This window comes from Eleutherodactylus coqui, chromosome 11, assembly GCF_035609145.1.
Source record: "Eleutherodactylus coqui strain aEleCoq1 chromosome 11, aEleCoq1.hap1, whole genome shotgun sequence".
Taxonomy (NCBI): domain Eukaryota; kingdom Metazoa; phylum Chordata; class Amphibia; order Anura; family Eleutherodactylidae; genus Eleutherodactylus; species Eleutherodactylus coqui.
The window spans coordinates 25,330,575-25,344,070 of NC_089847.1; the positions used below are offsets into that span (position 1 = coordinate 25,330,575).

The window sequence follows — 13,496 nt, forward strand, 5'->3', positions numbered from 1 at the left end:
TGAACGATTATCGTTCAGAATCTCGCGATCCATCGAGGATCTTAACGATATTCGTTCCTTCCAAAATTGCCCTAAGGGCTCATTCCCCCAAGCGTTTTATGCCCATAACACGCAAAGAATAGAATCCTTTCATGTTAATGGGTTCGTTCGAATGAGCGTATTTTTTTCACGCGGTGTGCATTCGCATGAAAAAATACACAACATAACCCTTCATGTACGCAATTGGCGCACAGCAATAGCCCACTGAGATCAACTGGGCTTGCGTTGAACCTGCATATTCACTGCGCACATACACGCAAAATCAATGTGATTTAGTGCGCATTTTTTGTCTATTTGTGCCAATTTTGGCCACGCAAACACAAGCGTATTTGCGCGGCCAATATGCATTTATGCCCATGTTCGTTTTTCAAGACCAACCCTTTTAACCAGCCAGTTCACCTTGAATGGTCCAAGGGCCTTGCCAATGAATGGATTAACTCCTGAGTTGCCGCGCTGCTATCTATACATTGGTAATTAGAAATGAGGGCAAGCTGTCTGTCTGCTGCGATATGACAGCCCTGAGTGTTGGATCCATCCGTCACCCCAACAGAGGGAGCATTGTCTTCCAAGTGCCGGTAATTGCAGCCACACGGAGAGGCAGCAGAGAGATAGGGAGTCGCTGACAACCAGCAGTGACGGGTCATGCTTCTCAGGGACAGTGTGACACCAAGGGGGGAGACATCAGACATCATTAACCTCTGTAATGCTGGTGCAAACCCATCTGGGTGGGTTGGTAAAATAACAGTTTTGTTATCTTTCTGGCATATACAATTTATTGTATAGGGTGTCATCAAAAAGCCGGAGCCAGCCCTATATCTCAGTACTGGTGTCCTATATAACAATAGTGTATGGCACACGGGCTCCTGGGGGTCCCAGAACATGGACTTCAATTTTTTTTAGAGAAATTAAAACCCATCTGCAAAGTTGAAGAGTAACATGTGAGAAGCAGAAATCCGCGTTCCGCATCTCTCTGCACACGGTCGGATTTGCATTGCGGAATCTAGAGCGGGCGTCCGCCTCCTGATTCCGCAGCAAATACCGCCCACGGCATGCTAGGAAAAGCGTTTTTTCTGCACACGAGCAGAAATCAATTGCGATTTCTCTTTGCAGATCAAAAATCGCAGCATGCTCTATTTCAATGCAGATTCCGCATTGAAGTCAATGGAAACTGGCCGACTCGCGGCCCTTCTACGATGACATTGCGGAAAGGTCGCGGATTCCGTATCATCGCTAGGTGATGACGTGGGAAGAGCTGTGGTTTAAAAAAAAATCTGTACTGTGCATGTCCGTCAATCGCCATGCGGACCATCCACAGTACAGAGAAGATACAGAAAAGGCAGGTATGCGTGGATGCCGGCTGGGCACAGGGTGGCATTCCGCTGCAGGATCACACATGCGGAATCCAACCCGGTCATGGACAGCCAGCCTAAGTCCCGTAGGACCGCTGCTATGACTGAACTAGGGAATGCGTACTGGAAGTGGCCTTCTTCTGCTACGATAGGGGCAGATCATCCACCATCGTCTGCAGGAGATTCAGCTACCAATCTGCGTTGAGAGTCCCTGGAAGGAATATAGGTCCAGCAACGCGATTGCGCCAAATTCCAACCCATGCGTTAATGCTGACATTTACATTGTATTCTAATTGGGTTATGCTCTAGCGCCAGCCCTAGACTGCAATGGCTCCATGCATGTATCATAGCAGAGGGAGGCAACGCTGAGTACGCTTTCCTTACTTCCATAATAGCAGTGATCCCGCAACGCTTATAGAGATGCGGAAAGTGGATTTCTGCTCCTCACATGCTATTCTTCAACTTTGCAATTGGGTTTTTTACTCTCTGTCTCTTACAGAGGTCGCAATACAAAATTGAAATCCATATTCCAGGGCCCCCGGGGGCCCAACTACCATACCATTGTGTAGCTCATCCATACCTTCCTATTCAACTACGCTATTGTTTTTTCAATATAGGACACCAGTATAGAGATACAGCGCTGGATACAGTTTTGACTACACCCTGTATATTTATACTGCCTCCATGCACATTAGACTAGGAGACGCCATGGCAGCCGTTGTGCATCTTGGAAAGCCACGGGGAGCATTAGTTTATGGCTGTATAACATTATCAGAGCCGTTATATGCATTTTGGGGCCTGCAGACGAACGAACGGCATCAATTCTGTGGGTTGCATTATTGCACAAGGTTCTCTTTTGTCATTGCAACCCATAAATCTCTGCGTAAGCCTATTATATAAAGTCTGAATCTACGAGCCATCAACCACTGAAGAGTTCTGCATTTTGATGCATCTTTTTAGTATTTATATACGATCTTATATCATTTCCTATTAGCATTTCCTATTCGAAAAACTGAGACGGAAGAGAGAAAGTTGCAAAACTGAGGCCCTAATGGGCATGGGACCCCTAGCAACCACCATGGTCAATGCCATACCTGAGTTGGGTTATGCATTATTAGAGCAATGCAAAAAGAAAAGTGCTTATTATTATGGAAACTATGGACCATTGGGTATTTGCCTGAATGCCGACTCCATGCCTGACGGCGCATCGTAGACCATCATACGATTTGAGTGGCAGAGCATTCCACAATTAGGGATGGTAGGGGTCTGCTGTCATCATGTAGCTCCTGCCTGATGCTCTGCTTTATCACAGGGCACATTTTGACAAGTTGGTATGACAGCACTGCACATACTGCTAGGCTTAGTTTGCAGGCATGATGCTCTGTTAGGATTACCCTGCCAGTCCATATGTGCAACCTTTAAAGCCTTAGCAGCTGCCACATTTTGGGACTGCAGAGCTATCTATAGTCCTCTTCCTCTGTGCAGAATGAATGATGGATATCACAGCAAGCTTTGAAGCATGTTGCTTTCATGTTCTGAAATCTATATGCACAACTAAGCATTTGCTGCACCCAAAACAGACAAATCTGACCAGGGACTAGCTTATTGATACCTCCCCTCTGAAGAACAGACTTTACTTCTTGCTGTGCTTGGTGCAGGACAGGGTTAACTAAGCAGAGACAGGAGTTCAGCTCCCCCTGCAGGCCTTTCTTGGGACTACAGCCTGTGCATCTTTCAGCTGAGAAGCAGAGAAGCAAGCGGCAGTGTGAGGCTGAGAGCCAACCAAGGAGGAGGCATCTAGGGCACCCTGCAACGGGACACGCTGCCACTGGGCAGGAGCTGGGCACCAACACTTGGGACACCCTGATCTGGGATTGCTGGAGGCACCATTGTCATTCAAAGCAACTAAACACAAGAAAAGAAGAAAGCACAAAGATTGCAAAGTGGCCAGAAAGGGAACAGGGCACAAGCCCCTGGGAAGGGATAGCCACCAACTGCGGAACAGCTCTGTAGATTGTGCAAGGAGACACTGGGGACACTGCTTGTGACTGGCACCTCTAGGCTGGGATGGGGGACCCCAGGATGTGACATGGTGCAGCTACCTCTTGGACCTCATCATTGTGCCTAGTGATCTGTAACCTCCAGCTCCAGTCTGATCCTGGGAAGGTGAGTGACAGGTGACCTGAGATAACATAGATAGATAGATAGATAGATAGATAGATAGATAGATAGATAGATAGATGTGAGATAGATAGATAGATAGATAGATAGATAGATAGAATGGTGTACACTATATCTTCATTATATTCACATTTTACATATAAAATGGCAAGTAAATCCAGATATCTTATCTTATGTATCTATCTATCTCATATCTATCTATCTATCTCATATCTATCTATCTATCTTATCTATCTATCTATTTATCTATCTCATACAGGGGACATTATAACTTTGCTTTGGACTAATATATTCATAGTGTTAAAATAAATGCAAAGCATTATCTATCCATCCACCCCTCTCATATCTATCTATCTATCTATCTATCTATCTATCTATCTATCTATCTATCTATCTATCTATCTATCTATCTATCCTATATCTATCTATCTATCTATCTATCTATCTATCTATCTATCTATCTATCTATCTATCTATCTATCTATCTATCTATCTATCTATCTATCTATCATCGATGCATAGAACATATTGACTTTCTGCACTCTCCTTTTCACTACTGGCATCCCATTTAACCTGACTTTTTCACTATTATTGATCCTCTGCCATGTTGGCATCCAGGTGACCCTGTACAGGATATGGGGTGTTCTTTTTATCTGTAGAGGATATGGGGTGTACTTATTATCTGTAGAGGATATGGGTTTACTTATTATCTGTAGAGGATATGGGGTGTACTTATTATCTGTAGAGGATATGGGGTGTACTTATTATCTGTAGAGGATATGGGGTGTACTTATTATCTGTAGAGGATATGGGGTGTACTTATTATCTGTAGAGGATATGGGTTTACTTATTATCTGTAGAGGATATGGGGTGTACTTATTATCTGTAGAGGATATGGGGTGTACTTATTATCTGTAGAGGATATGGGGTGTACTTATTACCTGTAGAGGATATGGGGTGTTCTTTTTATCTGTAGAGGATATGGGGTGTACTTTTTATCTGTAGAGGATATGGGGTGTACTTATCTGTAGAGGATATGGGGTGTACTTATTATCTGTAGAGGATATGGGTTTACTTATTATCTGTAGAGGATATGGGGTGTACTTATTATCTGTAGAGGATATGGGGTGTACTTATTATCTGTAGAGGATATGGGGTGTACTTATTACCTGTAGAGGATATGGGGTGTTCTTTTTATCTGTAGAGGATATGGGGTGTACTTTTTATCTGTAGAGGATATGGGGTGTACTTATCTGTAGAGGATATGGGGTGTACTTTTTATCTGTAGAGGATATGGGGTGTACTTATTATCTGTAGAGGATATGGGGTGTACTTATTATCTGTAGAGGATATGGGGTGTTCTTTTTATCTGTAGAGGATATGGGGTGTACTTATTATCTGTAGAGGATATGGCGTGTACTTATTATCTGTGGAGGATATGGGGTGTACTTATTATCTGTAGAGGATATGGGGTGTACTTATTATCTGTAGAGGATATGGGGTGTACTTTTTATCTTTTTCTATTTATATAAAGTACCTATGTTTCTTGTGACACTAATCCTTGTATATTGTAACTATGTGTTTTATTTACCATATGTTTTGTATACAATGTATCACATCTCCCATCTGCATCATATTACCAAGACATAAAACAATGAATGTAAGGAAGCCCCTTGTGGGGTGGATCAAATCAGGTCCCGGCTCCAACAGCTTCCAGACTCAGACATTTTTAAAGAGAAAACCCAAAAATCTTTTGCATGTACTTCGCCTTATGGAAAGCTAATGAGAAATCTATGCCTGGTTATAAAGTAGTGGGGGGATTTGTCTGCAGAGCTTGCAATCCAGTCCTGTATGTATGAATAGGAAGCGTGTTTCTTGTTTGGTGAAGTCCGGGGATGATCAGCTTTGGAGATCATCAGTAGAGGAGGATGTTTCATGCACTGTTTAGTAAGCTCTGTCATCTCTCAAACAATACAAGATGTAATCTTCTTCTAAGCACTGCCAGGGTATTGTTTGCAGAATCCGTCTGTCACACAGAGTGTTAGGGAGCCTGCTGTGTACCAGAAGAGAGGTCCCTGACACCTGGCTGGTGACAAGCAGGGACAGCAGTGACAACAGGGAGGCTTTAAAGTCATAGACCTCTTATAGGCGACCGTATGCGTTGCAGGGAGCTGCAGTCGGTGACAGTTCTCCATAGATGCATGCTTTATAGTGACACTCTGGGTGGCGTCTCTCAGGGGGGAGCATCTTGCAAATTCTCTTCTTAGGGATGGAAGAGGATTGACTTTGTGAATCAGAATTACTACAAGTGGTAAAACGGCAGGATTTAAAAAGTGCGTGCATCTAAAAGGCGTATTCCAGTATCTCTACGGCATATGGAACAATCATTGCGATCGCGCTTTTTTAGCAATTTTATCTTAGCGGCTGTCCACACCGCCACTTTCATGTACGTCTGCGGGAAACATGTATGAACAAAAACACGCGTGCATTTTAGGCATACGTGTACGTTTTTAAAATCATATGCGTATTATACATTTTAATCCATTTTGATCCTTTTTTTAAGAAAAGCGTATACTTTTTTTTTTTTTTTTACTGTAGACTGTTTTTTTTCTAATAAAGTTTTTTAGTTCAACACTTTTTTTCCCCCGCTGATTACAAAAACGTATGAATTAAACGTATGGTGACATTCAGCCATACGTTTTAAATACGATTTTCATTCATTGTGAAATGTTAAAAAAAACGTACATGTTCTCATGCATAATTTTTTGGGGGGACAGAAAAAAACTTTATAGGGTAACGTTTTTCAATTCCACCCAAAAAATGCACAGAAACAGATGCAAGGTTAAACGTGGTCACACGTACGCATGGTTTGACTACGTTTAAGCCATTCCAACCTATGGATCAGTGAAACGGTATGTTTTCATCCGTTTTTTGGGGGGGGGGTGGAAAGGGGGCGTTTCACTAGTGTGGACGGCCCCTTGGGAGTAATAGTTCAGATTTTATAGCAAAAAGTTGAGGAGGTTGAATAGCTGCAGGGTTCCTTTCCAGAAGTTGTACAGATGCAGTGTTGTGGAATCCCCCTCACTAGATACAAAGTCTTCGGGAAGATAACAACTTCAGCATAAATCAAGACAACGCTCACATGATTTATTCCTTCAGCTGAATTTGTCCTTTGACACTTCTGGGGGTTGCAGCATTTGTCCGCCAGGATAGTGCACTCAGTTTACCTGCAGTTCTGTGTAAAAGTGTGTTGTGCCACATGACAAACTCAGCACTACTGCACCTGTATAAATCAGTTTGTTCCTTGCTTTGCCTGTGATCAGTCTATGTACTTACGAGAATTGCTGCATTAGAGCTGCGGCATTACAAGGGAGAAATTGTGGCTTGTAGGCTTCCTTCCATAGGGGAACTTGCTTCACTTTTCTGTGGCAATGAGGTTGATGAAAGAAATTGATGCGCTTGTGTTTGTTTAGGTTGTTAAACTATAATTATGTCATTAAATCTTTATATGTGTTTATGATTCCAATCAAAAAATTACCTAAAACTACATGTCCCTGAGTCATCGTTTGACGTAAAGACCTTCAATAGTCTATTCAGCCTTTCCTGAGTTCTTGCAAGTAGTGGTGGATTTCCCTATCTGACAACCAGTAATGCCAGCCATTACTATGTCCAAAGGGGTTGTCGCCCACATTTCTGCAGACCCAGCATGGCGTATGTACTGTTATGCAGTATTATATCTGTTCCACTACTGTTCTGCCATTCTAAGGGCATATTTTCTGTCCATAGTATATCTGTATTCTTTACCCCATTGATTTGCATTGGGGTATTAGATGTGCCTTTTTTTAATACCCGACCCATTTTATTCTATGGGATCGGGTAGCAACGCAGCAAATACGCAGTTGCATGAGTATTCAATGCATTTTTATGCATGTTGGCAGGAGACGGTGGGTAAAGAATTAGTGACATCAATTGGGCTTTCTTGCTCTTTATTTTTGGCACGCATGAAAAACGCAGTGAATATAGACGTAACATGCATATGCACCAAAAATGCACTAAATATGCACATAAACATACGGTTAAACAGTGCGATTCTAATGCAGCAAAATTGCATACGCTTATGTGAATGTGGCCTTAGTGTAATATTGATGCCGTTTTGGTGGTCTGATTATGAACCAGCAAGCTCAGGATGAACATTACAATAGATTCTATTTTTGATACTGTGCTGCGGTGCTTTATGGCTGGTTTCTAGTTATTCGTCCACCTGGAATGTCTGAAAAACATCATTGTATTGTCCGTTTTTTTGGACATGGGTAATGCATTTGTGTCATTTGAGGAATGCTTTTACTTTTCTTGACTCTTACTGTGAAATTCATCATGCATGTATAGAAATTCATACCTGAGGGGTGCAGCTATAGCGGGTGCAGAGTAACAGTAACATCCAGGCCCTGGTGCCAATGGGAGCCCAAAAAGTATAATACATGGTAGGTGGGGACCTTTTTACAGATTTTGCATTGAGGCCCAGGAGATGTAAAGCCACCCTAAGTGCCTGACAGCCGTCCCAACAATTATCGCTCTTTACACAGGAGCAATAGTCATTCAGTGAATGGAGATGGAGTGCGCTGGAGATCTCTTCCTGTTGCCCACCTCCATTCACTATGAACAGGCAGTCACTTATACATAAATGACTGCCTGTTCATATGGGCTGATAGTCGCTTGGCTTTTAAGTGAGCTAAAAACCAAGCAACTCCATCAAGTGAGCGACTCTCACTCACTTCCCCTATCCGGACCCATGTTTACATTGGACAACAGTTGCCCATAATTGGTCTTTTGAGCGCTTACGTGGGTAACTATCGCCCCTTGTAATGTACCCCTTAGTGTCTCTTAACGGATTTTATTCTGATGACTATCACATTCCACTAACTGTCAGGAGGCTCAGACTATGATGACATGTTGACATCACACTTCCAATAATAAGACATTAGAAGCTGCACTTCCTGTATATTCTATAAATGAGAATAATCTAAAAATCTGTAATATATCTGCCTCCCAAGTATGGGCCAGTTGTATTCCCAGCCGCCGGCGGAGAGCAGGCTGCACTATATGCTGTTACTCCATTGAAGTAAATGGGCGTTACAGAGACGAGACCCACATTCAGAATTGTAGACGTCTCATAAGCTGGACCCCCACTGTTCTGTATCATCTGACGTGCGCTATGGATATGTCATTTATTCAACTGGGAATGGCTGAAAAATAATCGCGCTCACTCGCGCAGCGAAGGGAGATAAGATGACGTTTAGGTTTGGTTTAATCGTCAACATGAATTTTTTTTATTTGGTAAATTAAACTGACACGCTCTTCCTTCGTCCGCCTTCTGCTCTCACACTTCCTGTGTGGGTAACGATGAGATCACGAAAGCCCCATAGGAAGAGACGTCCTGCCAAGTTCCAACTGGGAAACTGATTCTTATGGGTTTATTCATTCTGATATGCACCCATTATGGATATTGTAGCTAATTTGATGAGCTATTAAAAATGGCTCAATAATTACATTCCGTAGATACTTTCCAGATGTTAGAAGAGAAAGTCGTCGCTCACTAATTCAGTGGCAGTTATGTGCACAAGAACACATTACATGATCGCTTATGTGGCTGTATGTTGGGTCACCACCTGTACAATGCAATAATTGCAATCTACATAAAAAACATTACTTAAAAAAAAAGAAAAAACAAATATGAAATACCCCCGCCCAACCAAAAGTCCCAGTAATTGACAGTAGTTTATCAAGTAAGTACCTCTACGCTGTGAGCCTTCATAGCCATTCAGCAGAGCCATAGGCATTACATGGGATGCTTCCCAGTAGTCCTCCTTCAAAATAGGAAGAGTAGAGCATGCTTCTTCTACATGCCACGATTGGCATATCAGGAATCCATTGGTGGGTGCAGTAGTGCCCAGTAGTTCAGCTGTGATCGATCTTTGTATAGATTGACTGATGTAAGAGTGGCCATCCTTGGTGATGGGTTGCCTTTAAAGCGGTTGTGCCACGCTTGCAAGTTATTCCCTATTCACAGGGATAACTTGCTGATCGGTGGAGGTCCTTCACTGAATCCTGAGAATGGGACTCCCATGTTTCCCTCTGCTTGTCACTGCTGGGTCGCTTTTCCCCCCGCAGTGATATCACTGTAAATGGAGAGCTGGCTGAGCATGCATGGTCAGCATCGCATTTCAAATAGGCTGCCGGAAATAGCTGAGCAGCACCCGCCTGTGTATCTCCGCAGTCCCATTGACGGTAAATGGAGCGCTGGTGTGAATGGGGGAGAATTGACCCGCGTTCTTGAAATTGGCGAGGCTTTCAGATGACAACTATGTGTGCCCCATCCTTGAGTTCCATTGGGAGTGTTCAGTCAACCAAAGTCAATATTTCCATGGCACCAAAGGTCTTCAAAGACTTAGCTTTTATTTGACGACAGCGAAAAAAGCATCAAGGCAACCTTTTTCAAGTCTTATGAATATCAGCAGACAATTGTGTGGCACTATGCTGTTATATGACACCCATCAGAACTAGTACAAAGTTTACAAAGGTGCTAATGCAAGGTGGTGAGGCGTGCAACCTAAGGATATCTAAAAGGGCTTTCTAACCATGGCGGAAGAGTATGTGGCCTTCTCCAAATCTACTTGAGAAGTTTTCTACTTCCATAGCGAGATTTGGCAGCTCAGTGCATTTGCACGTCATTTTCCAAGAAAAGCATACGTACCGTTGTATATATACCAGACGTGGCCAACTTCCTGTAGACTCTGTGAACTAGTTAGACCACTTCTTGGAGCTAGTTTGATTTTCTTAGGATCCAAGTAATGACAACACATCGACATCGGCAAACCCAGAAATGCCAGGTGCCGGCAGAAAACTTCTAGCAGCAATGGACACTGGCTTCTTGTTATGTCTGCTGGTATATACCGTACAGCTTCATATCTGATACATAGTGGCTCATGCCAATGAATAAACACAAGCAGATTACTAGGATTTTCTTATTTTTTCCCCTACCAGTTCTGAGCATTCGCCTTCCTTCTAAGTTCTGTCAAAGTTGGCGCCGTGCCGTCCACACACCGTGATACTGATCAGTGCCAGCCCTTCTGTTCCTGTGCAAACAGTGTGCTATCTGTGCTGCGCGATCATCCTCGCACCCAGCATGCAGAGACACCTCAACCCCCTCAATGCCTCAGCCTGGCATATGCCAAGTAATACTGACAGGATCTGCGCAATGATGCCCTTATCCAGACTGTGTCATCAATAATATTGCAAGGCCTTGTTTTCCCATGAGGTCTCAGAAATAGTTTAACTGCTGTAGTAAAGTAAACCCAGAACCCCATTGGTCCAAAGTGTGCCGGGCGAACAGACCTTTATAGTACATGATACCCATGTGTGCCCATAGGCTCCAGCAATGTATATCCAGACAGTTCCTTGAAGCCACGTCTGCCGATGTATTACAGGAATGGATTTGTGCCCCCTATTGTTCAACCCCTCCAGACATAAAATTGGTCAGATCTGATTGGTTGGTGGCAGAGCCCATACACTAGATTTGACCAGTTTCTGTGCAGCGCCACCTTGAGTGACTTGATAATTGGATAAAACTCAATATATTCTAAGTACATTCTCACCTGTTTGGCCAAGTATTCTGTTTTCTGTTCCGTTCTAAGGTCGGTCTCACACGACCGGGTTTGAATTGTGGATTCCGCGTTCGCCGTCCGTGACGCAGTAACACGCTGGCAGTGAAAGTCATGGATTTTCGAAGTTTTGTTCACACTGGCGGGTAGGAATAGCAGGTTTCGCGAGCGGATGAAAAATCTCAGCATGCTGTATTCTACCCCGGATTCCGCACATATTGGCTCCATTGATCTCTATAGATGTGTTCTATCTGCAGTGCATACGCAATTAACATTGTGTATGGACGCGCATTCACTCTCAAGTTTTAAGGAGACCAGATAGAAATGGAAGAAAGAAAGGAGAGAGATTCCCTGCTTGCAAGCTTTCTACACTGTCCATACGCAATTAATTTCCGCGATCATTGGCAGGGTTTACGCATACGGAATGTGTGTGACTCTAGCCAAAGGGCAAAAACACGGGAACTTGTTTTTCTCCCCATATGGGACGGCTGCATTTTTGCGCGCCTCGTTCCCCGTGTGATAGAGGCCTGAGGGCTTATTCACAGTGCTGTAAGTGCAAATACGCTTGGCAGTACGGAGCGTGGCTGCGCCTGAGCGAGGGAGTTTTCTCGACGGCAGTTCAAACTCCACGCCAGAGCGCAGGAGTTTGAAAGAAGAGGCGGGAAGCTAGCGTCCGTCCGATCCACCCCGCACGTCCGGAAAAAGAGGTGGTGAAAACAAGATCACTGAAAACCGCTAGAGATCAGTGGTTTTATTTTGTCCCATTAGGGCGCCTACCCACTGGCGTTGCCGATTTTCGTGCGTGAAAAACGCAGCGTTTTCCGCGCGTTTTGGACAAGAACACATTCTATACTAATTGCTCTTCAGAAAAAACGCAAAATGCAATTTAGCATCGCAGGAAAAAAAATCGCCAGTGGGTAGGCGCCCTTAGACGGCTATGATTATAATGGATAAGGGGATAAAAGTACGTTCATCTGAATCCGCTCTGAGGGCAAAAACACATGGCCGTATGCACAGCTACTAGAGATAAGCGAGTAGTGCCTTAGCTGAGTATCTCCCCGCTCGTCTCTAAAGATTCGGGGGCCGGCGGGGGAGAGTGGGGAGGAACAGAGGGGAGATCTCTCTCTCCCTCTCTCCCCCCCGCTCCCCACCGCAACTCACCTGTCACCCGCGCCGGCCCCTAAATCTTTAGAGACGAGCTGGGAGATACTCGGCTAAGGCACTACTCTCTCGAGTAATGTGCTTTAGCGAGTATATTCGCTCATCTCTAACAGCTACGCTTGCTGCTATGGAGCAGTATGACAGGGTCCGCACTACGTGAGGGAAACATAAGGCAAGACCTATCTTTTCATGTGCCATATAAAATCGGTAGCCGTTTACGGTCGCCAACATTTTATTATTCCCGGCGCAATGTCTTAAGGCGGCTAAAAATTGCTCATCTGAATGAATACATTGGAATTCAATTTTTCAGATTTTTTTTAACGTGGCTACCTTAGCCGCATATATACAGTCGTGTGAATGAGGCCTATGCAGATCCGCAACAGACTCCACACGATTCGCTGCGAATTTTGAGACACTTTTTACCTTGATTCCAGATATCACCCTTTCAACTGAAGATGTGAATTCTGCTGCAGATTTTCAAAACAAGTGGTGCGGAGTTTCACAAAGTTTGGTGCAAATTTTCCACTGTGGAAAATCCACACCAAATCCGCTATGTGTGAACGGCACCCTTAGGCCTAATTCCCACGACCGTATATACACAGCTATTGTAGCTGCGTCTAAAAATCGCAACCATCTGATCGATGAACGGTTTTTGGGAGCGTACAAAATTGCGCCTGTAAAAATAGCACATTGGTCGCCGATTTTACATGGCGTGTGAAAAGATAGGTCTTGCCCTATCTTTTGGGGAGATACACTGGAAGCTCCCGTAGAAAAAGGATGGGAGGGGGAGGGAGTTTAGCCGCGTTCAACGCTGGGAAAAGGAGACCACAATCAGCCAAGAGTAAAAATGCATACGCTCGTGAGAAAGAGGCCTTAGGGGTAAAATTTGAAAGTTGATTTGCAGCGAATGACATACGGCTGTAAGGTCACACGTCCATGATACGGATCCGTATAACGAATACATAACAATACGCTCATCTGAAACTGGTCTTTAAGCCGCGCCAATCCAGCGATTCCTTGTAGCCATACAGAGTCATATTAATTAGGCTACCCTTTAAGGATCGGTACCAAGTGGGTGTTATCTACTGTCACATAAAGCAATTAAATA

The 13,496-nt window shown here is 43.9% G+C and overlaps 1 protein-coding gene across 3 annotated transcripts in view; it reads left to right on the plus strand.

Annotated features, from left to right (window-relative positions):
* The first annotated feature begins 3,176 nt into the window (after positions 1-3,176).
* Positions 3,177-13,496, plus strand: part of CBFA2T3 (CBFA2/RUNX1 partner transcriptional co-repressor 3) — a 43,720-nt gene continuing 33,400 nt past the window's right edge. For 2 of the 3 annotated variants that reach the window (XM_066583050.1, XM_066583056.1), the window contains exon 1: positions 3,177-3,554. The gene's annotated coding sequence lies outside the window, so the exon portion shown is untranslated. Of the gene's footprint in view, positions 3,566-13,496 lie in introns of all 3 variants that reach the window. The other variant, XM_066583053.1, reaches the window with a different exon arrangement.